Source organism: Oncorhynchus mykiss, chromosome 17, assembly GCF_013265735.2.
Source record: "Oncorhynchus mykiss isolate Arlee chromosome 17, USDA_OmykA_1.1, whole genome shotgun sequence".
Lineage (NCBI taxonomy): Eukaryota > Metazoa > Chordata > Actinopteri > Salmoniformes > Salmonidae > Oncorhynchus > Oncorhynchus mykiss.
This window is the reverse complement of record NC_048581.1, coordinates 10,297,992-10,324,381: the sequence shown is the minus strand read 5'-3', so window position 1 is coordinate 10,324,381 and position 26,390 is coordinate 10,297,992. Positions and strand designations below refer to the sequence as shown.

The 26,390-nt window shown below is 40.6% G+C and overlaps 2 protein-coding genes across 3 annotated transcripts in view; one reads left to right on the top strand and one right to left on the bottom strand.

Annotated features, from left to right (window-relative positions):
• Positions 1 to 11,008, bottom strand: part of LOC110518417 — a 36,864-nt gene extending 25,856 nt beyond the window's left edge. For both annotated transcript variants that reach the window (XM_036948909.1, XM_036948910.1), the window contains exon 1: positions 10,893 to 11,008. The gene's annotated coding sequence lies outside the window, so the exon portion shown is untranslated. The remainder of the gene's footprint in view (positions 1 to 10,892) is intronic.
• The window catches only part of LOC110518414 (NACHT, LRR and PYD domains-containing protein 1b allele 3), a 309,469-nt gene that overhangs the window by 83,746 nt on the left and 199,333 nt on the right, over positions 1 to 26,390 (top strand). The window lies entirely within an intron of this gene.

Below are 26,390 nucleotides of genomic sequence, written 5' to 3'. Positions count from 1 at the left end.
GCAGAGTGAAAGATATACAGTAACTACCAGATGTGCAGAGTGAAAGATATACAGTAACTACCAGATGTGCAGAGTGAAAGATATACAGTAACTACCAGATGGCAGAGTGAAAGATATACAGTAACTACCAGATGGCAGAGTGAAAGATATACAGTAACTACCAGATGGCAGAGTGAATGATATACAGTAACTACCAGATAGCAGAGTGAAAGATATACAGTAACTACCAGATGTGCAGATTGAAATATATACAGTAACTACCAGATGGCAGAGTGAATGATATACAGTAACTACCAGATGGCAGAGTGAATGATATACAGTAACTACCAGATAGCAGAGTGAAAGATATACAGTAACTACCAGATAGCAGAGTGAAAGACATACAGTAACTACCAGATGGCAGAGTGAAAGATATACAGTAACTACCAGATGGCAGAGTGAAAGATATACAGTAACTACCAGATAGCAGAGTGAAAGATATACAGTAACTTCCAGATGGCAGAGTGAATGATATACAGTAACTACCAGATAGCAGAGTGAAAGATATACAGTAACTTCCAGATGGCAGAGTGAATGATATACAGTAACTTCCAGAGGGCAGAGTGAAAGATATACAGTAACTTCCAGAGGGCAGAGTGAAAGATATACAGTAACTACCAGATAGCAGAGTGAAAGATATACAGTAACTACCAGATGGCAGAGTGAAAGATATACAGTAACTTCCAGAGGGCAGAATGAACGATGTACAGTAACTTCCAGAGGGCAGAGTGAAAGATATACAGTAACTACCAGATGGCAGAGTGAAAGATATACAGTAACTTCCAGAGGGCAGAGTGAAAGATATACAGTAACTACCAGATAGCAGAGTGAAAGATATACAGTAACTACCAGATGGCAGAGTGAAAGATATACAGTAACTTCCAGAGGGCAGAATGAACGATGTACAGTAACTACCAGAGGGCAGAATGAACGATATACAGTAACTTCCAGATGGCAGAGTGAATGATATACAGTAACTTCCAGAGGGCAGAGTGAAAGATATACAGTAACTACCAGATAGCAGAGTGAAAGATATACAGTAACTACCAGATGGCAGAGTGAAAGATATACAGTAACTTCCAGAGGGCAGAATGAACGATGTACAGTAACTACCAGAGGGCAGAATGAACGATATACAGTAACTTCCAGAGGGCAGAGTGAAAGATATACAGTAACTACCAGATGGCAGAGTGAAAGATATACAGTAACTTCCAGAGGGCAGAATGAACGATGGACAGTAACTACCAGAGGGCAGAATGAACGATATACAGTAACTTCCAGAGGGCAGAGTGAAAGATATACAGTAACTTCCAGAGGGCAGAGTGAAAGATATACAGTAACTACCAGATACAGTAATATGGATGTTGTCGGTCATTTTACGTTTTTTATTCTCCTCCATGTTGTTATTTTACTGTAAAGTTTATTGTTACACACACACACACACACACGCACACACACACACACACCTTTATCTCTAACTAGCTCCACTACCTATTTGCCATAAGCTACAGGAAAATGTGTGCCCTCAGGCCTGGACGGAAGCAAAGTAATTCCGCTACAGAATTACCTAACGCTGCAAATCGCACTACTGAGTGATTTAAAAAGTGATAGTCAATCGATCAATGATATAATAATACTCTTAGCAAAAATGTTTATCTTTAATTTACAATATGTAGAATGTATGAGAATAGAAAGGTTCAGAACTTTTGTGAAACATCACAATTGAAAAATATACAGCAAAGAGAAATCAAAACTGGGTGGTGATCAGAGATAGATGGGAGGGGTTGAGGGGAGCTGAAGGATGGGACTGGGTGGTGATCAGAGATAGATGGGAGGGGTTGAGGGGAGCTGAAGGATGGGACTGGGTGGTGATCAGAGATAGATGGGAGTGGTTGAGGGGAGCTGAAGGATGGGACTGGGTGGTGATCAGAGATAGATGGGAGGGGTTGAGGGGAGCTGAAGGATGGGACTGGGTGGTGATCAGAAATAGATGGGAGGGGTTGAGGGGAGCTGAAGGATGGGACTGGGTGGTGATCAGAGATAGATGGGAGGGGTTAAGGGGAGCTGAAGGATGGGACTGGGTGGTGATCAGAGATAGATGGTTAAATGTGAGGTTAGCTGAAAGATGGGACTGGGTGGTGATCAGAGATAGATGGGAGGGGTTGAGGGGAGCTGAAGGATGGGACTGGGTGGTGATCAGAGATAGATGGGAGGGGTTGAGGGGAGCTGAAGGATGGGACTGGGTGGTGATCAGAAATAGATGGGAGGGGTTGAGGTTAGCTGAAGGATGGGACTGGGTGGTGATCAGAGATAGATGGGAGGGGTTGAGGTGAGCTGAAGGATGGGACTGGGTGGTGATCAGAGATAGATGGTTAAATTTGAGGTTAGCTGAAGGATGGGACTGGGTGGTGATCAGAGATAGATGGTTAAATTTGAGGTTAGCTGAAGGATGGGACTAGGTGGTGATCAGAGATAGGTGGGAGGGGTTGAGGGGAGCTGAAGGATGGGACTGGGTGGTGATCAGAGATAGATGGTTAAGGTTGAGGTTAGCTGAAGGATGGGACTGGGTGGTGATCAGAGATAGATGGTTAAGGTTGAGGTTAGCTGAAGGATGGGACTGGGTGGTGATCAGAGATAGATGGTTAAGGTTGAGGTTAGCTGAAGGATGGGACTAGGTGGTGATCAGAGATAGATGGTTAAGGTTGAGGTTAGCTGAAGGATGGGACTAGGTGGTGATCAGAGATAGATGGTTAAGGTTGAGGTTAGCTGAAGGATGGGACTGGATGGTATTCAGAGATAGATGGTAAAGGTTGAGGGTAGCTGAAGGATGGGACTAGGTGGTGATCAGAGATAGATGGTAAAGGTTGAGGTTAGCTGAAGGATGGGACTGGGTGGTGATCAGAGATAGATGGTTAAATTTGAGGTTAGCTGAAGGATGGGACTAGGTGGTGATCAGAGATAGATGGTTAAGGTTGAGGGTAGCTGAAGGATGGGACTATAAACAAACAAAATATAACTATTGTAAAATACATTGTGTCCATAGAATGTATAAAGTATGTATGAGCCTAAGTGTTGTTGTCGTCCTTTAGTTTACTCCAATTAGGGGAGGTTGGTAGGGTTAGGGGAAATAATCAAGGAAAATGTGTTGTATTGTAGATATGTTGTAGTATTGTAGTGTGTAATAATGTATTGTGGTAGAGTAGTGTGCAATAATGTGTTGTATTGTAGATATGTTGTGGTAGAGTAGTGTGTAATAATGTGTTGTATTGTAGATATGTTGTAGTAGAGTAGTGTGTAATAATGTATTGTAGATATGTTGTGGTAGAGTAGTGTGTAATAATGTATTGTAGTAGAGTAGTGGGTAATAATGTATTGTAGATATGTTGTGGTAGAGTAGTGTGTCATAATGTGTTGTATTGTAGATATGTTGTGGTAGAGTAGTGTGTAATAATGTATTGTAGATATGTTGTGGTAGAGTAGTGTGTAATAATGTGTTGTATTGTGGATATGTTGTGGTAGAGTAGTGTGTAATAATGTATTGTAGATATGTTGTGGTAGAGTAGTGTGTAATAATGTGTTGTATTGTAGATATGTTGTGGTAGAGTAGTGTGTAATAATGTGTTGTAGATATGTTGTGGTAGAGTAGTGTGTAATAATGTGTTGTGGTAGAGTAGTGTGTAATAATGTGTTGTGGTAGAGTAGTGTGTAATAATGTGTTGTATTGTGGATATGTTGTGGTAGAGTAGTGTGTAATAATGTGTTGTAGATATGTTGTGGTAGAGTAGTGTGTAATAATGTGTTGTATTGTAGATGTGTTGTGGTAGAGTAGTGTGTAATAATGTGTTGTGGTAGTGTGTAATAATGTATTGTAGATATGTTGTGGTAGAGTAGTGTGTAATAATGTGTTGTATTGTAGATATGTTGTGGTAGAGTAGTGTGTAATAATGTGTTGTATTGTAGATGTGTTGTGGTAGAGTAGTGTGTAATAATGTGTTGTATTGTAGATATGTTGTGGTAGAGTAGTGTGTAATAATGTGTTGTATTGTAGATATGTTGTGGTAGAGTAATGTGTCATAATGTGTTGTGGTAGAGTAGTGTGTAATAATGTATTGTAGATATGTTGTGGTAGAGTAGTGTGTAATAATGTGTTGTGGTAGAGTAGTGTGTAATAATGTATTGTAGATATGTTGTGGTAGAGGAGTGTGTAATAATGTATTGTAGATATGTTGTGGTAGAGTAGTGTGTAATAATGTGTTGTATTGTAGATATGTTGTGGTAGAGTAGTGTGTAATAATGTGTTGTATTGTAGATATGTTGTAGTAGAGTAGTGTGTAATAATGTATTGTAGATATGTTGTGGTAGAGTAGTGTGTAATAATGTGTAGTATTGTAGATATGTTGTAGTAGAGTAGTGTGTAATAATGTATTGTAGATATGTTGTAGTAGAGTAGTGTGTAATAATGTATTGTAGATATGTTGTGGTAGAGTAGTGTGTAATAATGTGTTGTATTGTAGATATGTTGTAGTAGAGTAGTGTGTAATAATGTATTGTAGATATGTTGTGGTAGAGTAGTGTGTAATAATGTATTGTAGATATGTTGTGGTAGAGTAGTGTGTAATAATGTGTTGTATTGTAGATATGTTGTGGTAGAGTAGTGTGTAATAATGTGTTGTATTGTAGATATGTTGTAGTAGAGTAGTGTGTAATAATGTATTGTAGATATGTTGTGGTAGAGTAGTGTGTAATAATGTGTTGTATTGTAGATATGTTGTAGTAGAGTAGTGTGTAATAATGTATTGTAGATATGTTGTAGTAGAGTAGTGTGTAATAATGTATTGTAGATATGTTGTGGTAGAGTAGTGTGTAATAATGTATTGTAGATATGTTGTGGTAGAGTAGTGTGTAATAATGTATTGTAGATATGTTGTGGTAGAGTAGTGTGTAATAATGTGTTGTATTGTAGATATGTTGTGGTAGAGTAGTGTGTCATAATGTATTGTAGATATGTTGTGGTAGAGTAGTGTGTAATAATGTGTTGTATTGTAGATATGTTGTGGTAGAGTAGTGTGTAATAATGTATTGTGGTAGAGTAGTGTGTAATAATGTATTGTAGATATGTTGTAGTAGAGTAGTGTGTAATAATGTATTGTAGATATGTTGTGGTAGAGTAGTGTGTCATAATGTGTTGTATTGTAGATATGTTGTGGTAGAGTAGTGTGTAATAATGTATTGTAGATATGTTGTGGTAGAGTAGTGTGTAATAATGTATTGTAGATATGATGTGGTAGAGTAGTGTGTAATAATGTATTGTAGATATGTTGTGGTAGAGGAGTGTGTAATAATGTGTTGTAGATATGTTGTGGTAGAGTAGTGTGTAATAATGTATTGTAGATATGTTGTAGTAGAGTAGTGTGTAATAATGTATTGTAGATATGTTGTGGTAGAGTAGTGTGTAATAATGTGTTGTATTGTAGATATGTTGTGGTAGAGTAGTGTGTAATAATGTGTTGTATTGTAGATATGTTGTAGTAGAGTAGTGTGTAATAATGTGTTGTATTGTAGATATGTTGTGGTAGAGTAATGTGTAATAATGTGTTGTATTGTAGATATGTTGTGGTAGAGTAGTGTGTCATAATGTATTGTAGATATGTTGTGGTAGAGTAGTGTGTAATAATGTGTTGTATTGTAGATATGTTGTGGTAGAGTAGTGTGTCATAATGTGTTGTATTGTAGATATGTTGTGGTAGAGTAGTGTGTAATAATGTGTTGTATTGTAGATATGTTGTGGTAGAGGAGTGTGTAATAATGTATTGTAGATATGTTGTGGTAGAGTAGTGTGTAATAATGTGTTGTATTGTAGATATGTTGTGGTAGAGGAGTGTGTAATAATGTATTGTATATATGTTGTGGTAGAGTAGTGTGTAATAATGTGTTGTATTGTAGATATGTTGTGGTAGAGTAGTGTGTAATAATGTGTTGTATTGTAGATATGTTGTGGTAGAGGAGTGTGTAATAATGTATTGTAGATATGTTGTGGTAGAGTAGTGTGTAATAATGTATTGTAGATATGTTGTGGTAGAGTAGTGTGTAATAATGTATTGTAGATATGTTGTGGTAGAGTAGTGTGTAATAATGTTAGCCTATGCGGGACGGTAACGTCCCGCATAGCCTTAATTAAAAACTCTAACTTTTTGTAATGAATAAAATAATAACTCAGTGTTTCAATTATATAGCATTTTTGACATTCTATTATAGATCATAACTTAACTTCAGTGAGGTGCATATGAATGGAGAGATTTATAAAATAAAGATTCTTACCCTCCTGCTACCAGAATTTAACCTTGTTGTTCTCAGAGTCTATTTATGACTGAGGAACCTCAAACCTGATTTCAACCCTGATTTACTGTCAGTGACAAGAGAGTGAAAGTGTCAACAATGCTTTGATGAAACAGGAAACACAGTTGTGTACGTCTCAAATGGCATCCTATTTCCTACACAGTTCACAAATGTCTCCTTATGTGCCCTGGTCAAAAATAGTGTACTACAAAGTAAACAGAGGGCCATTTGGGACGCCGTCAAGAACTCTTCTCACACACACACACACACACACACACCTTTATCTCTAACTAGCTCTACTACCTATTGTATCTCCTCTCTACTCTCTGATTCTATATCTCCTCTTTATCTCTAACCAGCTCTACCACCTATTGTATCTCCTCTCTACTCTCTGATTCTATATCTCCTCTTTATCTCTAACCAGCTCTACCACCTATTGTATCTCCTCTCTACTCTCTGATTCTATATCTCCTCTATCTCTAACCAGCTCTACCACCTATTGTATCTCCTCTCTACTCTCTGATTCTATATCTCCTCTTTATCTCTAACCAGCTCTACCACCTATTGTATCTCATCTCTGATTCTCTATCTCCTCTTTATCTCTAACCAGCTCTGCCACCTATTGTATCTCATCTCTGATTCTCTATCTCCTCTTTATCTCTAACCAGCTCTACCACCTATTGTATCTCATCTCTGATTCTCTATCTCCTCTTTATATCACGTTGCAGGAGAAGACCCAGAAGCAGACGTGTCGAAGTAACAACAGTTTATTACATAGACAGGGGGCAAATCGACAGGTCAAAGGCAGACAGTGGTCCGTTACACAGATCAGACTCCGAAAGGTACAGAACGGCAGGCAGGCTCAGGGTCAGGGCAGGAAGAGGTCAATAATCCAGATCGTGTGACAAGGTACAGAACAGCAGGCAGGGTCAGGGTAGTCAGAATGGTCCAAACCGGGAAAGGTAGAAAACAGGAACTATAGAGATAGACAGGAGCAAGGGGGAAACCGCCGGTAGGCTTGAGGAACAAAACAAACTGGCAGCAGACAAACAGAGAACACAGGTATAAATACACAGGGGATAATGGGGAAGATGGACGACACCTGTGGAGACAGGTGGAGGGGTGGAGACAAGCACAAAGACAGGTGAAACAGATCAGGGTGTGACACTTTCTCTCTAACGACCTCTACTACCTATTTGCCATCTCTTTACTCTACGCTACAGGAAAGTGTGTGCCCTCAGACCTGGAGGGAAGCAAAAATCATTCCGCAAACATGAATAGCAAAGCACCCGTTGATGACTGACCAATCAGCCGACCAATCAGCCTGCTATCAACCCTTTGCAAACTTTGGGAAAAGATTGTGTTTGACCAGATACAAATGTATTTCACAGTAAACAAATTAACAACTGACTTTCAGTATGCTAATAGGGAGAGACACTGAACATGTACAGCACTTGCACAGATGACTGATGATTGGCTGAATGAAATCATAAAAAGCTTATGGGAGTTGTTTTGTTAGACTTCAGTATTATGGATCACAATCTAATGCTGAAAAAGCTATGTGTCAGGGCTTTATATCCCCTGCTATATTGTGGATTGAGAGTTAGCTGTCTAAAAGAACACAGAGGGTGTTTTTTAATGGGAGCATCTCCAACATAATCCAGGTAGAGTCAAACATTTCCCAGGGTAGTTTATTAGACCCCTTATCTTTAAAATATTTACTGATGACCTGCCACTGGTTCTGAGTGAAGCCTGCGTATCTATTTATGGTGATGCCTCAACATTATACACGTCAGCTACCACAGCAAGTGAAATCACTGCAACACTTAACAAATAGCTGCTGTCAGTTTAAGAACGGGGGGCAAGTAATCAGCTAGAACTAAATATTTTCAAAAACTAAAAGCATTTTATTTGGGACAAACCATTCACTAAACCCTAAACCTCAACGAAATCTTGTGATGAATAATGTGGAAATTGAGAAAGTTGTGGCGACTAAACTGCTTGGTTTAACCCTGGATTGTAAATGTTCATGGTCAAACCATATTGATGCAATGGTAGCTAAGATGGGGAGAGGTCTGTCATAAGTAATAAAGTGATGCTCTGCATTCCTTTACATTATATATAAACAAACCAAGTTCTACAGGCCCTAGTTTGGTCGCACCTGGACTACTTTCCAGTCATATGAAAAAGGGAAGTAGGCAAATTACAATTGGCCCTGAACAGAGCATCTCGTCTGGCCCTCAAATGTACACTGAGAGTCAACATTAATAATATGCATGTCAATCTCTCCAGGCTCAAAGTACAGGAGAGATTGACTGCATCACTACTTGTCTTTGTGAGAACTATTGATATATTGACATTTCAGAGCTTAATTAATAACCAAACTGTCTGGTTAAGTGACTAGTGCACAGCTCAGACACCCATACAAACCCCACAAGACATGACACAAGAGGTCTCTTCACAATACCAAAGTCCAGGACAGACTACGGAAACATACAGTACTACACAGAGCCATGATTACATCTCTTCCACATCCTGTAACTCAGTCAAGCAGTAAAACCAGATAAATCTACACTTTACCGAACAGCTTGGACTGTAAAAAGACAAACACACTGGCACACAGACACACATACATTTTAATATTGTTACTTTCTCTATTATTGATTTTGTATTGTAGATATGATGTGGTAGAGTAATGTGTCATAATGTGTTGTGGTAGAGTAATGTGTCATAATGTGTTGTGGTAGAGTAATGTGTCATAATGTGTTGTGGTAGAGTAATGTGTCATAATGTGTTGTGGTAGAGTAATGTGTCATAATGTGTTGTGGTAGAGTAATGTGTCATAATGTGTTGTGGTAGAGTAATGTGTCATAATGTGTTGTGGTAGAGTAATGTGTCATAATGTGTTGTGGTAGAGTAATGTGTCATAATGTGTTGTGGTAGAGTAATGTGTCATAATGTGTTGTGGTAGAGTAGTGTGTCATAATGTGTTGTATTGTAGATATGTTGTGGTAGAGTAGTGTGTAATAATGTGTTGTATTGTAGATATGTTGTGGTAGAGGAGTGTGTCATAATGTGTTGTAGATATGTTGTGGTAGAGTAGTGTGTAATAATGTATTGTAGATATGTTGTGGTAGAGTAGTGTGTAATAATGTATTGTAGATATGATGTGGTAGAGTAGTGTGTAATAATGTATTGTAGATATGTTGTGGTAGAGGAGTGTGTAATAATGTGTTGTAGATATGTTGTGGTAGAGTAGTGTGTAATAATGTATTGTAGATATGTTGTGGTAGAGTAGTGTGTAATAATGTATTGTAGATATGTTGTGGTAGAGTAGTGTGTAATAATGTATTGTAGATATGTTGTGGTAGAGTAGTGTGTAATAATGTATTGTATTGTAGATATGTTGTGGTAGAGTAGTGTGTAATAATGTGTTGTATTGTAGATATGTTGTAGTAGAGTAGTGTGTAATAATGTGTTGTATTGTAGATATGTTGTGGTAGAGTAGTGTGTAATAATGTGTTGTAGATATGTTGTGGTAGAGTAGTGTGTAATAATGTGTTGTATTGTAGATATGTTGTGGTAGAGTAGTGTGTAATAATGTGTTGTAGATATGTTGTGGTAGAGTAGTGTGTAATAATGTGTTGTATTGTAGATATGTTGTGGTAGAGTAGTGTGTAATAATGTGTTGTATTGTAGATATGTTGTGGTAGAGGAGTGTGTAATAATGTATTGTATATATGTTGTGGTAGAGGAGTGTGTAATAATGTATTGTAGATATGTTGTGGTAGAGTAGTGTGTAATAATGTATTGTAGATATGTTGTGGTAGAGTAGTGTGTAATAATGTATTGTAGATATGTTGTAGTAGAGTAGTGTGTAATAATGTATTGTAGATATGTTGTAGTAGAGGAGTGTGTAATAATGTATTGTAGATATGTTGTGGTAGAGTAGTGTGTAATAATGTGTTGTAGTAGAGTAGTGTGTAATAATGTGTTGTAGATATGTTGTGGTAGAGTAGTGTGTAATAATGTGTTGTATTGTAGATATGTTGTGGTAGAGTAGTGTGTAATAATGTGTTGTATTGTAGATATGTTGTGGTAGAGGAGTGTGTAATAATGTATTGTATATATGTTGTGGTAGAGGAGTGTGTAATAATGTATTGTATTGTAGATATGTTGTAGTAGAGTAGTGTGTAATAATGTGTTGTGCGAAGTACTGTTTTATTGTATATAATTGGGTAATCATGACTGGACCCCAGGAAGAGTAGCTGCTGCCTTGAAAGGAACTAATGTGGATCAAGAACAAATACAAATTTTACCTGTTGTATCTAACAGATATTTCTGAGGTGTGTATTAGTTCTGAATAACTTTGAATATTCTAATAAAAATAATGTACAAATAAAAACAAAAACGTTTTAAATAATAACTCAATGTTTTAAATACATAGCATTCTTGACATTGTACTTTAGCTCATTACTTAACTTTAGTGAGGTGCATATGAATATAAAGATTCTTACCTTTCTAATAACAGAAGTTAACCTTGTTGTTCTCAGAGTCTATGTTGGACTAGTGATCTTCAACTCTGCTACACTGTCAATGACAACAGAGTGACTGTCAACAATGCTTTGATGAAACAGGAGACACAGGTGTGTATGTCTCAAATGGCACCTCCTACATAGTTCACTAATGTTTCCTTATGTCCTCTGGTCAAAAATAGTGTACTACAAAGTGAATAGGGTGCCATTTATAATAGAATAGGGTGCCATTTATAATAGAATAGGGTTCCATTTATAATAGAATAGGGTGCCATTTATAATAGAATAGGGTGCCATTCATAAGGGAATACGGTGCCATTTATAATAGAATAGGGTGCCATTTATAAGAGAATATGGTGCCATTTATAAGGGAATAGGGTGCCATTTATAAGGGAATAGGGTGCCATTTATAATAGAATATGGTGCCATTCATAAGGGAATACGGTGCCATTTATAAGGGAATAGGGTGCCATTTATAAGGGAATACGGTGCCATTTATAAGGGAATAGGGTGCCATTTATAAGATAATATGGTGCCATTTATAAGTGAATAGGGTGCCATTCATAAGGGAATAGGGTGCCATTTATAAGGGAATAGGGTGCCATTTATAAGTGAATAGGGTGCCATTTATGAAGCAAAATACAAGAACTGCTTACACACATTTGTCTCTCACCTGCTCTACTACCTATTGTATCTCCTCTCTACAGAGGTGAACATGACAAACTAGGCTCTGTCTATTCTGTACTAACCTTAGAGAACTGTCTATTTTGTGTTTCTATACTGATACAGATCATCCTTGTCTGTTCTAGTCATGAGACTGTGTGAAACCACAGAATGTGACACATCCTAAGAGAGAATACAGTAGATGGCACACGTCAAACGTGTGATTTATGAACCTATGTCAAGGTCACGTGTGTATGCCCATATATGGGCTTCCTGCAGGACATCCTGGCGGGAAGTTATCACGCCTTAGACTGAGTGTTTATATAACCAGATAGTGCATCTGTTCCTTTGAAGCTGTCATGATGATTGTTGTGTAGGGACCTCGTTGAACTAGGAAATGTGTTTGAACATTTCAAAGAGTATGGCCCCCACCCCTGTTGTAGTCACCTTAGGGCTGTTGTCTATGAAAAATAAATGTCTGGGGTTTATTGGACAGCCCAGCCGCATTATAAATAAGCGCTGAACCCCACAAGCAACTAAATAAGAAATTAATTAAAATAAACCCCCCTAAAATAAACCCCCTAAATAAGAAATTAAAATAAACCCAGAACATTAAACAGGAAATTAAACATGTCTCCTAGGCCAATTGTTGGTGTACTTTGTGCCACGTGTCAAGAACACAATGACAAAAACATGTACTGTGCTGTTACATAGCTAGGAAACAGCTCCTTCAGACGATTGAAAGCATTCTTCAACCCATATGGCATCACGAGGTACTCATAATGGCCAGATGTGGTACTAAACCCGGTTTTCCACTCATCTCCCTCCCGGATACGCACCAAATTATACGCGCTCCTGAGGTACAGTTTTGTGAAAAAGCATGCTCCATGAAATGATTCCACTGCCGTGGTGATGAGAGGTAGCTAAACCCCACTGTGATGGAATTTAGACCTCTATAATCAATGCACGGACACAGACCTCCATCCTTCTTTTTCACAAAAAAGAAACTTGAGGAGACGGGTAACGTGGAGGGCCGAATGTACCCCTGTCCCAGAGATTCAGTGACATTTGTCTCCATAGCCACTGTCTCCTCCTGTGACAATGGGTACACGTTACTCCTGGGAAGTGCTGCGTTTACCTGGAGGTTTATCGCGCAATCCCCTCATCGATTTGGTGGGGTCGCCCTCTTCTAACAGAAGGCGATAGCCAAATCGGCATATTCTGAAGGAATGCGCACAGTGGAAACCTGGTCTGGACTCTCTACCGTCGTGACACCGATAGAAACTCCTAGACACCTCCCTGAACACTCCTCTGACCACCCTCGGAGAGCCCCCTGTTTCCATGAAATCCTAGGATTGTGACTAGCCAGCCAGGGAATCCCCAGCACCACTGGAAACGCAGGTGAATCAATAAGGAAGAGACTAATCAGCTCCCCATGATCCCCCTGCGTTACCATGTCCAGTGGAACCGTGGCCTCCCTGACCAGCCCTGACCCTAACGGTCGGCTCTCTAACCTAAGAGCGAGTCCGTGATTCATAAAGTTCCCAGCTGCGCCTGAATCGACTAGCACCTTATGCTGGAGAGAGGGAGAAAAGAGATTAGTAAAAACATGTGACCAACAGGGAGCTCTGGGTGAGTCTGGTGCTGACTCATCTGGGGTGATCGGGAAGTGCTCTGCCTGCCCTCTCGACTCCCAGACGAGCTCCTCCAGCACCGGTCGGCAGTGTGTCCTCTCCGACCACAGCTGGTGCAGGAGGAGCCTCCTCCTCCGGTTCCCCTCGATGCGGCCCCCCTAACTCCATAGGTATTGGAGCGGGAGGGCCGGGAGGTGGAGCTAACAGGGCCCGTTCTAGACGCCCGCGAGCAGCTAGCAGGTTGTACAGTCGGAACGACATGTCTATGAGCTCGTCGAGGGAGAGGGTGGCGTCCCGAAAAGATAGCTCCCTGCGGACGTCCTCCCGGAGGCTACACCGGTAGTGGTCCATCAGGGCCATGTCGTTCCATCCCGCTCCAGGGGCCAAGGTCCGAAACTCCAGCGCGAAGTCCTGCGCGCTCCTCGTCTCCTGCCTAAGGGGGAACAGCCATTCACCCACCGCTCGGCCCTCTGGAGGGTGGTCGAACACGGCCTGGAACCGGCGGGTGAACTCTGGGTAGTGGTCCCTTGCAGAGTCTGGGCTATTCCAAACCGCGTTGGCCCACTCCAGGGCTCTGCCCGTCAGACAGGAGACGAGGACGCTCATGCTCTCCTCACCAGAGGGAGTCGGGCGAACAGTAGCCAGGTATAGCTCGAGCTGGAGCAAGAATCCCTTGCACCCAGCCACCGCTCCATCGTACTCCCTTGGGGGCGCGAGACGAAGAGCGCTGGATGCGGACGCCGCCGGAGCAGTAGGTTGAGTAGATGAAGAAGGAGCGGCGAGGTAGGGAGATCACTCTTCTCCCATCGGTCCATTCTCTCCATCATCTGCTCCATCGCTGACCCGATTCTATGAAGGATGGCCGTGTGATGGAGGTCACGCTTCTCCATAGATGGGAGAGGGGTTGCAGCTGCTCCTGCTGACTCCATGTTATGGTGCGGGCTTCTGTTACGTAGCTAGGAGTGGTGGGTGCAGAGTCAGGCGCAGAGAGCAGAGGTTTAGGGAACTTTGTATTTATTCCGGTCAGAAAGGTCATGCCAAAAACAACAGGCGCAATAATGACCGGCCCAAAACAGGACACCAAACAGTTCGGAAAAATAACAAACGCTACCATCCACAAACAGAACAGAGAAACAAGCCCGCACAAAAGCAGGTGGGCATAACAGGCTTAAATAGCCCTGAACCAAACCCCAAACGAGAAACATGTGAAACCAATACAGACATAACCAACAGAAAAGGCAAAAGGAATCGGTGGCAGCTAGTAGACCGGTGACAGGTGCATCAAAGCTGGGACCGAGAGACTGAAAAACAGCTTCTATCTCAAGGCCATCAGACTGTTAAACAGCCACCACTAACATTGAGTGGCTGCTGCCAACACACTGACTCAACTCCAGCCACTTTAATAATGGGAATTGATGGAAATTGATGTAAAATATATCACTAGCCACTTTAAACAATGCTACTTAATATAATGTTTACATACCCTACATTATTCATCTCATATGTATACGTATATACTGTACTCTATATCATCTACTGCATCTTTATGTAATGCATGTATCACTAGCCACTTTATTAAACTATGCCACTTTGTTTACATACCCTACATTACTCATCTCATATGTATGTACTGTACTCGATACCATCTACTGCATCTTGCCTATGCCGTTCTGTACCATCACTCATTCATATATCTTTATGTACATATTCTTTATCCCTTTACACTTGTGTGTATCAGGTAGTAGTTTTGGAATTGTTAGTTAAATTACTCGTTGGTTATTACTGCATTGTCGGAACTAGAAGCACAAGCATTTCGCTACACTCGCATTAACATCTGCTAACCATGTGTAGATTTGAACAATACCTACACTATAGGTTAAATTGGACACAGGTGTTATTTCCTGGGGTGTGGGGCTCAAAAAGTCTGTCACCCCATCCAGAACAGAACAGGTCTTGACAACCCCCTCAGGTTTAAAAAACAATGTTTTTTAAACAACATCAGGGGGTTTCATTTACAGACAGGTCTGTAAATTCATTTCGTACATTGTCTCAGTCAGGTCCCAGCTGCTCACCGGAAAACTCTTTCCTGCCTTTCTGCAAGCCTATACGCATGGGGTGAGGATGTGAAAACAATATATTTGATTTTGAATGCGTTAGGTAGTTTTTTGGGGGAAATGTATGATATTACGAAATGAATGCACTGTTTGGTACTCTCTCTCTCTAATATTAAACCGGTGTTATATATGGCTTCTTACAGATATTCTAAAACGGGTGGACATCGATTTTTCAGGTATGTATTTATGTCAATTGCACGTATAAGTTCAAATGTATATATTTCGTATAAATATATGTTAATATTATTTAACGTCCACAGGATACCCGACATTTACCCAGTTGCTACCGGGAATAATTGATTTGGATCAGCCAAAATTAGATGAGAAATTTGAGGAGCAAACAGCGCCCGCGTCTTCTTTACGAAGCCCGTCCCCATCACACTATTTTCGACGTAAATCCAAAAATAAAATCCACAATAATATTTATACATTTAAAAACAAAAAGTGTGTACACTATTTTAAAAGCTAATCTTGTGTTTACAGCAGACAGCCCCACAACAAGAATCCATGGCCTCTGAACGACTTCGGAGGAGCAGATGAAACAGACGCTATTCTACCGTTCTGTACGAACGGCTTTACCAATACTCCAAACAAACAGCCGCTCTGTAAGTACACACCCCCGGGAAACGCAAGTCAAGAGCATCACAATCCTTCCCGGCTCCACAGAACTGTTGCCCAAGTGCAGAATCAGCAAGGCCCGAGAAGGGCGCCTGGTCTGAAAATGCTTGGATTCAAGAACAGCCTCTCTATGGATACGGTATGACCCCATTATACATATGTTATTAGCTATAAAATATATATATATATATTAGTTATACATTTTGGGGGGATAGAATGTGTTAAAACAATGTCAAGTAATGATTTTTTCAGACTCCAAAGATATAAACCCTGCAGAATCTACAAAGCCCGCGGGATCCACGGTTCTTCAGAACAGCTGGCATAAAAAAATTAAAAGGTAATTTAACTATATATATATACAGTGCCTTGCGAAAGTATTCGGCCCCCTTGAACTTTGCGACCTTTTGCCACATTTCAGGCTTCAAACATAAAGATATAAAACTGTATTTTTTTGTGAAGAATCAACAACAAGTGGGACACAATCATGAAGTGGAACGACATTTATTGGATATTTCAAACTCTTTTAACAAATCAAAAACTGAAAAATTGGGCGTGCAAAATTATTCAGCCCCTTTACTTTCAGTGCAGCAAACTCTCTCCAGAAGTTCAGTGAGGATCTCTGAATGATCCAATGTTGACCTAAATGACTAATGATGATAAATACAATCCACCTGTGTGTAATCAAGTCTCCGTATAAATGCACCTGCACTGTGATAGTCTCAGAGGTCCGTTAAAAGCGCAGAGAGCATCATGAAGAACAAGAAACACACCAGGCAGGTCCGAGATACTGTTGTGAAGAAGTTTAAAGCCGGATTTGGATACAAAAAGACATCCCAAGGGGCACTGTGCAAGCGATAATATTGAAATGGAAGGAGTATCAGACCACTGCAAATCTACCAAGACCTGGCCGTCCATCTAAACTTTCAGCTCATACAAGGAGAAGTCTGATCAGAGATGCAGCCAAGAGGCCCATGATCACTCTGGATGAACTGCAGAGATCTACAGCAGAGGTGGGAGACTCTGTCCATAGGACAACAATCAGTCGTATATTGCACAAATCTGGCCTTTATGGAAGAGTGGCAAGAAGAAAGCCATTTCTTAAAGATATCCATAAAAAGTGTTGTTTAAAGTTTGCCACAAGCCACCTGGGAGACACACCAAACATGTGGAAGAAGGTGCTCTGGTCAGATGCAACAATTGCAACAATGCAAAACGTTATGTTTGGCGTAAAAGCAACACAGCTCATCACCCTGAACACACCATCTCAACTGTCAAACATGGTGGTGGCAGCATCATGGTTTGGGCCTGCTTTTCTTCAGCAGGGACAGGGAAGATGGTTAAAATTGATGGGAAGATGGATGGAGCCAAATACAGGACCATTCTGGAAGAAAACCTGATGGAGTCTGCAAAAGACCTGAGACTGGGACGGAGATTTGTCTTCCAACAAGACAATGATCCAAAACATAAAGCAAAATCTACAATGGAATGGTTCAAAAATAAACATATCCAGGTGTTAGAATGGCCAAGTCAAAGTCCAGACCTGAATCCAATCGAGAATCTGTGGAAAGAACTGAAAACTGCTGTTCACAAATGCTCTCCATCCAACCTCACTGAGCTCGAGCTGTTTTGCAAGGAGGAATGGGGAAAAAATTCAGTCTCTCGATGTGCAAAACTGATAGAGACATACCCCAAGCGACTTACAGCTGTAATCGCAGCAAAAGGTGGCGCTACAAAGTATTAACTTAAGGGGGCTGAATAATTTTGCACGCCCATTTTTTCAGTTTTTGATTTGTTAAAAAAGTTTGAAATATCCAATAAATGTCGTTCCACTTCATGATTGTGTCCCACTTGTTGTTGATTCTTCACAAAAAAATACAGTTTTATATCTTTATGTTTGAAGCCTGAAATGTGGCAAAAGGTCGCAAAGTTCAAGGGGGCCGAATACTTTCGCAAGGCACTGTACATATATATATATAATGTTAATATATTATTATATCTGAAATGTATTTGACATTTTTATCTAATATACATTTTATTTTAAATGCCCTATTTTGTGTACATTTTTTCTTTCAGACCTCTCCCAGGCGTATACAGACACAGAAGGCACAACACGTCGATCGGAAGAGTTCGAGGAGGAAGGGGGCGCCCAGGACATACACAGTAAAGCATTGAAGTCTGATCATTTCAACGCTTTAAATGACAATTCTGAGGTAGATGATTTGCTGTTGTATGAGGCTGCCAGACAACTTGATACAGCCAATTCTGAGGTAGATGATTTGCTGTTGTATGAGGCTGCCAGACAACTTGATACAGCCAATTCTGAGGTAGATGATTTGCTGTTGTATGAGGCTGCCAGACAACTTGATACAGCCAATTCTGAGATTGAGACTATATTGATTGAATATTGTTTCTATCAGGACCCAGAACCTGAAATAGATCATGATAGGTTTCTCACAGCCTTTTACAGGGCTCTTAAAGCCAGAAAGGCTCAGCTACACAAACATATGTTTGTTTTACTAAGACATCAATACAGTCAAGATCTATCCTTCTGACATAGAACAATGCCCCGCTTGTTAAACAACAATCTGATTCAAAAACGCAAAAACAAGCACCAAAAACTGTACCTAACATGGATGAGACGGGGGCGACAACGCCCATAATTCAACACACGGTGATAACAGATCCCAGCCGAACTCATAGCCTTAATTAACCAAATGAATTAGACAAGGGCAACATCTTGAACACACACACACCTCCTTTAACTCCCTTGTCCGAAGAGTCTGAGCAACAATACAATGTTTTTGAGGAATTGGAAAATTGTGTAATAAAATCAGAATGGCGATGGTTTTGATAGAAGTGTTCGTGTTGTGTACCGAAATAAATTCAGCAATACAGAGATTCGACCATTTTTTTATTTCACATGGATGAATCAGAACCTTGATTATACTGATTTTATGTGATGATATTGGATACTCTGAGCAAACTGTTAGAGAGGGCAACAGTTTATGCCGAACCATGTGATGTCTTACAGCGTGAAATTTGTGGAGATAGTATGCAAAACACTGTATCTCTTGTTTTACCCAATAGCGCAGCAGATCTTGAACAAGTTATAGCCCTGCTTGAACGACTTGTTCAATCTAATTTATCCATCATAGCTGATAGGACCCTAGAGCTTGTAGTACAAATCATATGTCAACCCCGAGGCAGAGGGGGTCAGAGAAGGAAACTTGATAGTCTCATGCAATCAGAAATCATAAACAATAAAAGTGCATATCTCATAAACGTTCACAATCCTGGTAATCAGTTATGCTTTGCAATAGGCCTAGAACATTTACTCAACCCTGGATGTACTGATCTAGAGGCTTTACAAAAGGCTAGGGAGTCTATGTATACAGGATGCTGTGACTTTCTCTGACATGGTCAAACTTGCACATTTTCTGAACAACAAGATTGTGGTATTGTACCACAGTATGGCTAATTCAGCTCTCTTGAAGTTCCAGAACATTCCACAACCTCATCTTCAGATTCTGTACTTTTATGTGCAAAACAACCATTATTATACTCTTACCAACATCACAGAGTTTTTAGGAGCACCATATGTGTGTCCGGCATGTCATACAGGCTACACCCGAAAATGGCTTATAACTGTTCATGCAACACCCTGTGCGGATTGTCAACCGTTCGGCCTACTGCTATGAAAAACACAAGGCATGTAAATCTGTAAGCAGTTGTGACATTAACAAGAAATGTCCAAAATGCCATTGCAATTACAACCTTAAAATAGGCAGCCCTAAACCTCATGTGTGTGGACCCAGTGTCATAGCACAAGGTAGTAAAATCTTGCGTTTTGTAGACCCCGCCTTCAACCAGAGATACATTGACAGTTTAAGTTTCTTACCCATGAGATTGGCTCAAATGCCAGAGGCCTTGGGTTTTGAAAACTCTGTGAAAGGTTGGTTTCCTCATTTCTTCACATCTGAGGAGAATCTACATTATATTGGATCTTATCCCACCTCCAAAATGTACAGGTGTGATCAAATGTCTCCCAAAGAGCGAGAGAGATTCATGACATGGTACGAGACAGTATGTCATAATAACTTTGATTTCCATAAAGAGATGGAATCATACTGTGACAATGATGTGGTTATACTTCATGAAGGATGCCTCAGATTCAGAGAAGAGGTAATCAAAGATGCAGGCATTGACCCCTGGAGTTGTACAACTATTGCATCGGCATGTATGAAAACCTATCGTACACACTTTCTGCCTACATCATCTATAGCAATTCCCTCGCCTGACAACTCCCGACGACAATTCAAGTCATACTCCAGCGGGTCCATTCAATGGTTGGAGTACATGGCCCAGGATAAAAACATTTATATTCAACATGCTTTGAATAGTGGGGAGATGGCTATTGGGCCGTATCACATAGATGGATACACACAGATTGACGGGGTTGAGACCGTGTTTGAGTACAACGGTTGTTTCTTCCATGGTTGTAAATCTTGCTTTGTGCCCCAGGCCATGTGTGTCGTAACCCAAAATACTTTTGGGGAAATGTACCAGGAGGTAAGAGACAAATTGGAATCTTTACAGGCTACTTATGGGTTTCTGATTGTTTGGGGCATCTGGAAAAAAGCTTGTCCGGAGAAGACAAGGTGAGCGCAACCATCAGTCCTGTGTCATGCCAACAGTAAAGCATCCTGAGACCATTCATGTGTGGGGTTGCTTCTCAGCCAAGGGAGTGGGCTCACTCACAATTTGCCTAAAAACATAGCAATGAATAAAGAATGGTACCAATACATCCTCCGAAAGCAACTTCTACCAACCATCCAGGAACAGTTTGGTGACGAACAATGCCTTTTCCAGCACGATGGAGCACCTTGCCATAAGGCAAAAGTGATAAGTGGCTCGGGGAACAAAACATTGATATTTTGGGTCCATGGCCAGGAAACTCCCCAGACCTTAATCCCATTGAGAACTTGTGGTCAATCTTCAAAAGGCGGGTGGACAAACAAAATTCCACCAATTCTTACAAACTCCAAGCATTGATTATGCAAGAATGGGCAGCCATCAGTCAGGATGTGGCCCATAAGTTAATTGACAGCATGCCAGGGCGGATTGAAGAGGTCTTGAAAAAGAAGGGTCAACACTGCAAATATTGACTCTTTGCATCAATTTCATGTAATTGTCAATAAAAGCGTTTGACACTTATGAAATGCTTGTAATTACAGTGCCTTGCGAAAGTATTCGGCCCCCTTGAACTTTGCGACCTTTTGCCACATTTCAGGCTTCAAACATAAAGATATAAAACTGTATTTTTTTGTGAAGAATCAACAACAAGTGGGACACAATCATGAAGTGGAACGACATTTATTGGATATTTCAAACTTTTTTAAACATTTCAAAAAATGAAAAATTGTGCGTGCAAAATTATTCAGCCCCCTTAAGTTAATACTTTGTAGCGCCACCTTTTGCTGCGATTACAGCTGTAAGTCGCTTGGGGTATGTCTCTATCAGTTTTGCACATCGAGAGACTGACATTTTTTCCCATTCCTCCTTGCAAAACAGCTCGAGCTCAGTGAGGTTGGATGGAGAGCATTTGTGAACAGCAGTTTTCAGTTCTTTCCACAGATTCTCGATTGGATTCAGGTCTGGACTTTGACTTGGCCATTCTAACACCTGGATATGTTTATTTTTGAACCATTCCATTGTAGATTTTGCTTTATGTTTTGGATCATTGTCTTGTTGGAAGACAAATCTCCGTCCCAGTCTCAGGTCTTTTGCAGACTCCATCAGGTTTTCTTCCAGAATGGTCCTGTATTTGGCTCCATCCATCTTCCCATCAATTTTAACCATCTTCCCTGTCCCTGCTGAAGAAAAGCAGGCCCAAACCATGATGCTGCCACCACCATGTTTGACAGTGAGGATGGTGTGTTCAGGGTGATGAGCTGTGTTGCTTTTACGCCAAACATAACATTTTGCATTGTTGCCAAAAAGTTACATTTTGGTTTCATCTGACCAGAGCACCTTCTTCCACATGTTTGGTGTGTCTCCCAGGTGGCTTGTGGCAAACTTTAAACAACACTTTTTATGGATATCTTTAAGAAATGGCTTTCTTCTTGCCACTCTTCCATAAAGGCCAGATTTGTGCAATATACGACTGATTGTTGTCCTATGGACAGAGTCTCCCACCTCAGCTGTAGATCTCTGCAGTTCATCCAGAGTGATCATGGGCCTCTTGGCTGCATCTCTGATCAGTCTTCTCCTTGTATGAGCTGAAAGTTTAGAGGGACGGCCAGGTCTTGGTAGATTTGCAGTGGTCTGATACTCCTTCCATTTCAATATTATCGCTTGCACAGTGCTCCTTGGGATGTTTAAAGCTTGGGAAATCTTTTTGTATCCAAATCCGGCTTTAAACTTCTTCACAACAGTATCTCGGACCTGCCTGGTGTGTTCCTTGTTCTTCATGATGCTCTCTGCGCTTTTAACGGACCTCTGAGACTATCACAGTGCAGGTGCATTTATACGGAGACTTGATTACACACAGGTGGATTGTATTTATCATCATTAGTCATTTAGGTCAACATTGGATCATTCAGAGATCCTCACTGAACTTCTGGAGAGAGTTTGCTGCACTGAAAGTAAAGGGGCTGAATAATTTTGCACGCCCAATTTTTCAGTTTTTGATTTGTTAAAAAAGTTTGAAATATCCAATAAATGTCGTTCCACTTCATGATTGTGTCCCACTTGTTGTTGATTATTCACAAAAAAATACAGTTTTATATCTTTATGTTTGAAGCCTGAAATGTGGCAAAAGGTCGCAAAGTTCAAGGGGGCCGAATACTTTCACAAGGCACTGTATATTTCAGTATTCCGTAGTAACATCTGACAAAAATATCTAAAGACACTGAAGCAGCAAACTTTGTGGAAATTAATATTTGTGTCATTCTCAAAACTTTTGGACATGACTGTACTCTCTACTCTCTGATTCTATATCTCCTCTTTATCTATCTAGCTCTACTACCTATTGTATCTACTCTCTACTCTCTGATCCTCTAACTCCACTTTATCTCTAACTAGCTCTACTACTTATTTGCCATCTCTTTAATCTAAGTTACAGGAAAGTGTGTGCCCTCAGACCTGGAGGGAAGCAAAAGTCATGAATCTGCCCGAGAATAGCAAAGCACCCGTTGATGGCTCAAACAGCCGATCAATCAGCCTACAACCAACCCTTAGTAAACTTTTGGAAAATAATGGTGTTTGACCAGATACAATTGTATTTCAGAGTAAACTAATTAACAACTGACTTTCAGTGTGCTAATAGGGAGGGACACTCAACATGTACAGCACTGACACTGATGACTGATGATTGGCTGAAATAAATTGTTATGAAGAAGCTTGTGGGAGTGGTTTTGTTAGACTTCAGGATCAAAAGTTACCCATCTAACAGAACACAGAGGGTGTTCTTTAATGGAAGCCTCTCCAACATAATCCAGGCAGAGTCGGGCGTTTCCCAGGGCAGTTGTTTAGGCCCATTGTTTTTTTCACTTTACTAATGACCTGCCACTGGCGTTGAGTAAAGCCTGTGTGGTGATGACTCAACATTATACACGTCAGCTACCATAGGAAGTGAAATCTCTGCAACACTTAACAAAGAGCTGCAGACAGTTTTAGAATGGGTAGCAAGTAATCAGCTAGAACACGTCAGCTAGACTACACCTATTGAATAGAAGAGGCATTTTCATTTCACAGAATTCAATTGTATTTGCTTTAGTTCCAATTTAAACTGCAAATCTGTATGCTGTTTACTACTTTAATTAAAATGTATTTCAAATTAAATAATTTAATAGGATTATTTTTCAATTTTCAATTAATTCTGAAATTACTACTATACACTAGAAAATCTAACATATTTCCCTGAGAGTGAAATGAGTCCCTGACAAAAACAATAACAAAGGTGGTGGGGAGGTGCTGCTCCCCCATCTGCTGATTCCAATATGGCCGAAACATCATAGTTACCATAAAATAGATTTTGGGATAAAGGATATATTTTGTCATCTCAATTGAATAGAATTGAGAGAGGTTAAATGGATTAATGCAATTACAAAACACTATACCAGATATTTATACAATACAAAATATAACATTTCTCTGAGAGCTAAATGAGTCCCAGAGATTCAGCCTGATTAAGGCCAATATGGCAGATACGTCATACCTTATAATTCATTTTGGGATAAAGGATATATTTTTAATCTCAAGAGCGAGAGTTGCACCTATTGTCAAGTCTACTCTTACTCCTCCCCTCCAGTGTTTGACATCGCCAAAATAGTAACCACCGGTCCTGGGATTCATCATTACGCACACCTGGCAATCATCATTACGCACACCTGGCAATCATCATTACGCACACCTGGCAATCATCATTACGCACACCTGGCAATCATCATTACGCACACCTGGCACTCATCATTACGCACACCTGGCAATCATCATTACGCACACCTGGCAATCATCATTACGCACACCTGGCACTCATCATTACGCACACCTGGCACTCATCATTACGCACACCTGCCAATCATCATTATGATTCCCACCTGGACTACATTACCTTCCTCATTACCTCCCCTTTGTCCACCCCTCCCTTACTGTAACGGCTTTCTGTGGAAGAAGGTGAGGACCAAAGTGCAGCGTGGTGAGTGTTCATGAATATTGAATAGATCTGACACTGAATAATAAAAACAACAAAGGAACGAACAAAACCGAAACAGTTCTGTCTGGTGCAGACACAAAAACAGAAGACAACATCCCACAACCTAAGGTGGCAAATCAGGCTGCCTAAGTATAATTCCCAATCAGAGACAACGATAGACAGCTGTCCCTGATTGAGAACCATACCCGGACAAAACATAGAAACACAAAACCTAGAAATAAAGAACATAGAGAACAATAAAGAACAAATCACACCCTGACCAAACCAAAAATAGAGACATAAAAAGCTCTCTACGGTCAGGGCGTGACACTTACGTTCATTCCTCAGTCGGTATTGTTCCTGTGTTCGTGCTATATCGCCACTGTTACTCTGGCTCGTTTCATGTTGTTTTATTTAACGTTTCACCTGCTTCTCCACTCACAACATCAACGTTACATCTATTTCTCCTTATCAATCACAAAAGGAGACCACAAGTCCCTCTTGATGGAAAATAATGATGCCACATTTTAAAATATGCATTCTTAAAAATACCATTATGTAAACATATACACTATATCTAAACAGAGATATATCTTGATCTTGTGTCCAGTACGAGTCAGTTGTCTGGTAGATGTTAAGTCTCACATGTTGTCTGAGACCTGTCCAAGATGATTCAACATTCACCATGTTCCAGATTGAAATTCATTCATCTTGTTGTTTATAGCCAGTGTACCAGAGTAACACAGGTAGGTTGTCTGGTAGACAGTAGCCTCACAGTGATGTCATATTGCCTGAGACCTGGGGCTTGTATAATAAACTACAGGCTGATGGGAGTGCTGGTGAGAATGGTGTCCAATCACGTTACACACCAACCACCTCTGGTCAGGATGGCTCCTTCTCAAAGTGCTGCTCTCTGTCTCTGATAAATGTTTTGATATCTTCTGAGTTTGTGAGGTGGTATCCATGGCTACCTCTCAGTCTGTCTGTCTCTCTCATGTAATTTATTACTAGTATAGTGATATATCTCCTGATGTTGTTGTATCCATGACTACCTCTCAGTCTGTCTGTCTCTCTCATGTAATTTATTAGTAATATAGTGTTACGTTCGTCATAGGAACAATAGAACCAAGGTGCAGCGCGAGTAGAGTTCCACATCTTTATTTTTAAAGTGAAACTTCAGCAAACCAAAACAAACAATGAACCCCATCACAGAGAACACCAGTAGCCTACCCTCACAGAGAACACCAGTAGCCTACCCTCACAGAGAACACCAGTAGCCTAGCCTCACAGAGAACACCAGTAGCCTACCCTCACACAGAGAACACCAGTAGCCTACCCCCTCACAGAGAACACCAGTAGCCTATCCCCTCAGAGAACACCAGTAGCCTACCCTCACACAGAGAACACCAGTAGCCTACCCCCTCACAGAGAACACCAGTAGCCTACCCTCACACAGAGAACACCAGTAGCCTACCCCTCACAGAGAACACCAGTAGCCTACCCTCACAGAGAACACCAGTAGCCTACCCTCACAGAGAACACCAGTAGCCTACCCTCACAGAGAGAACACCAGTAGCCTATCCCCTCACACAGAGAACACCAGTAGCCTATCCCCTCACACAGAGAACACCAGTAGCCTACCCCGTCACAGAGAACACCAGTAGCCTACCCTCACACAGAGAACACCAGTAGCCTACCCCCTCACAGAGAACACCAGTAGTCTACCCCCTCACAGAGAACACCAGTAGCCTATCCC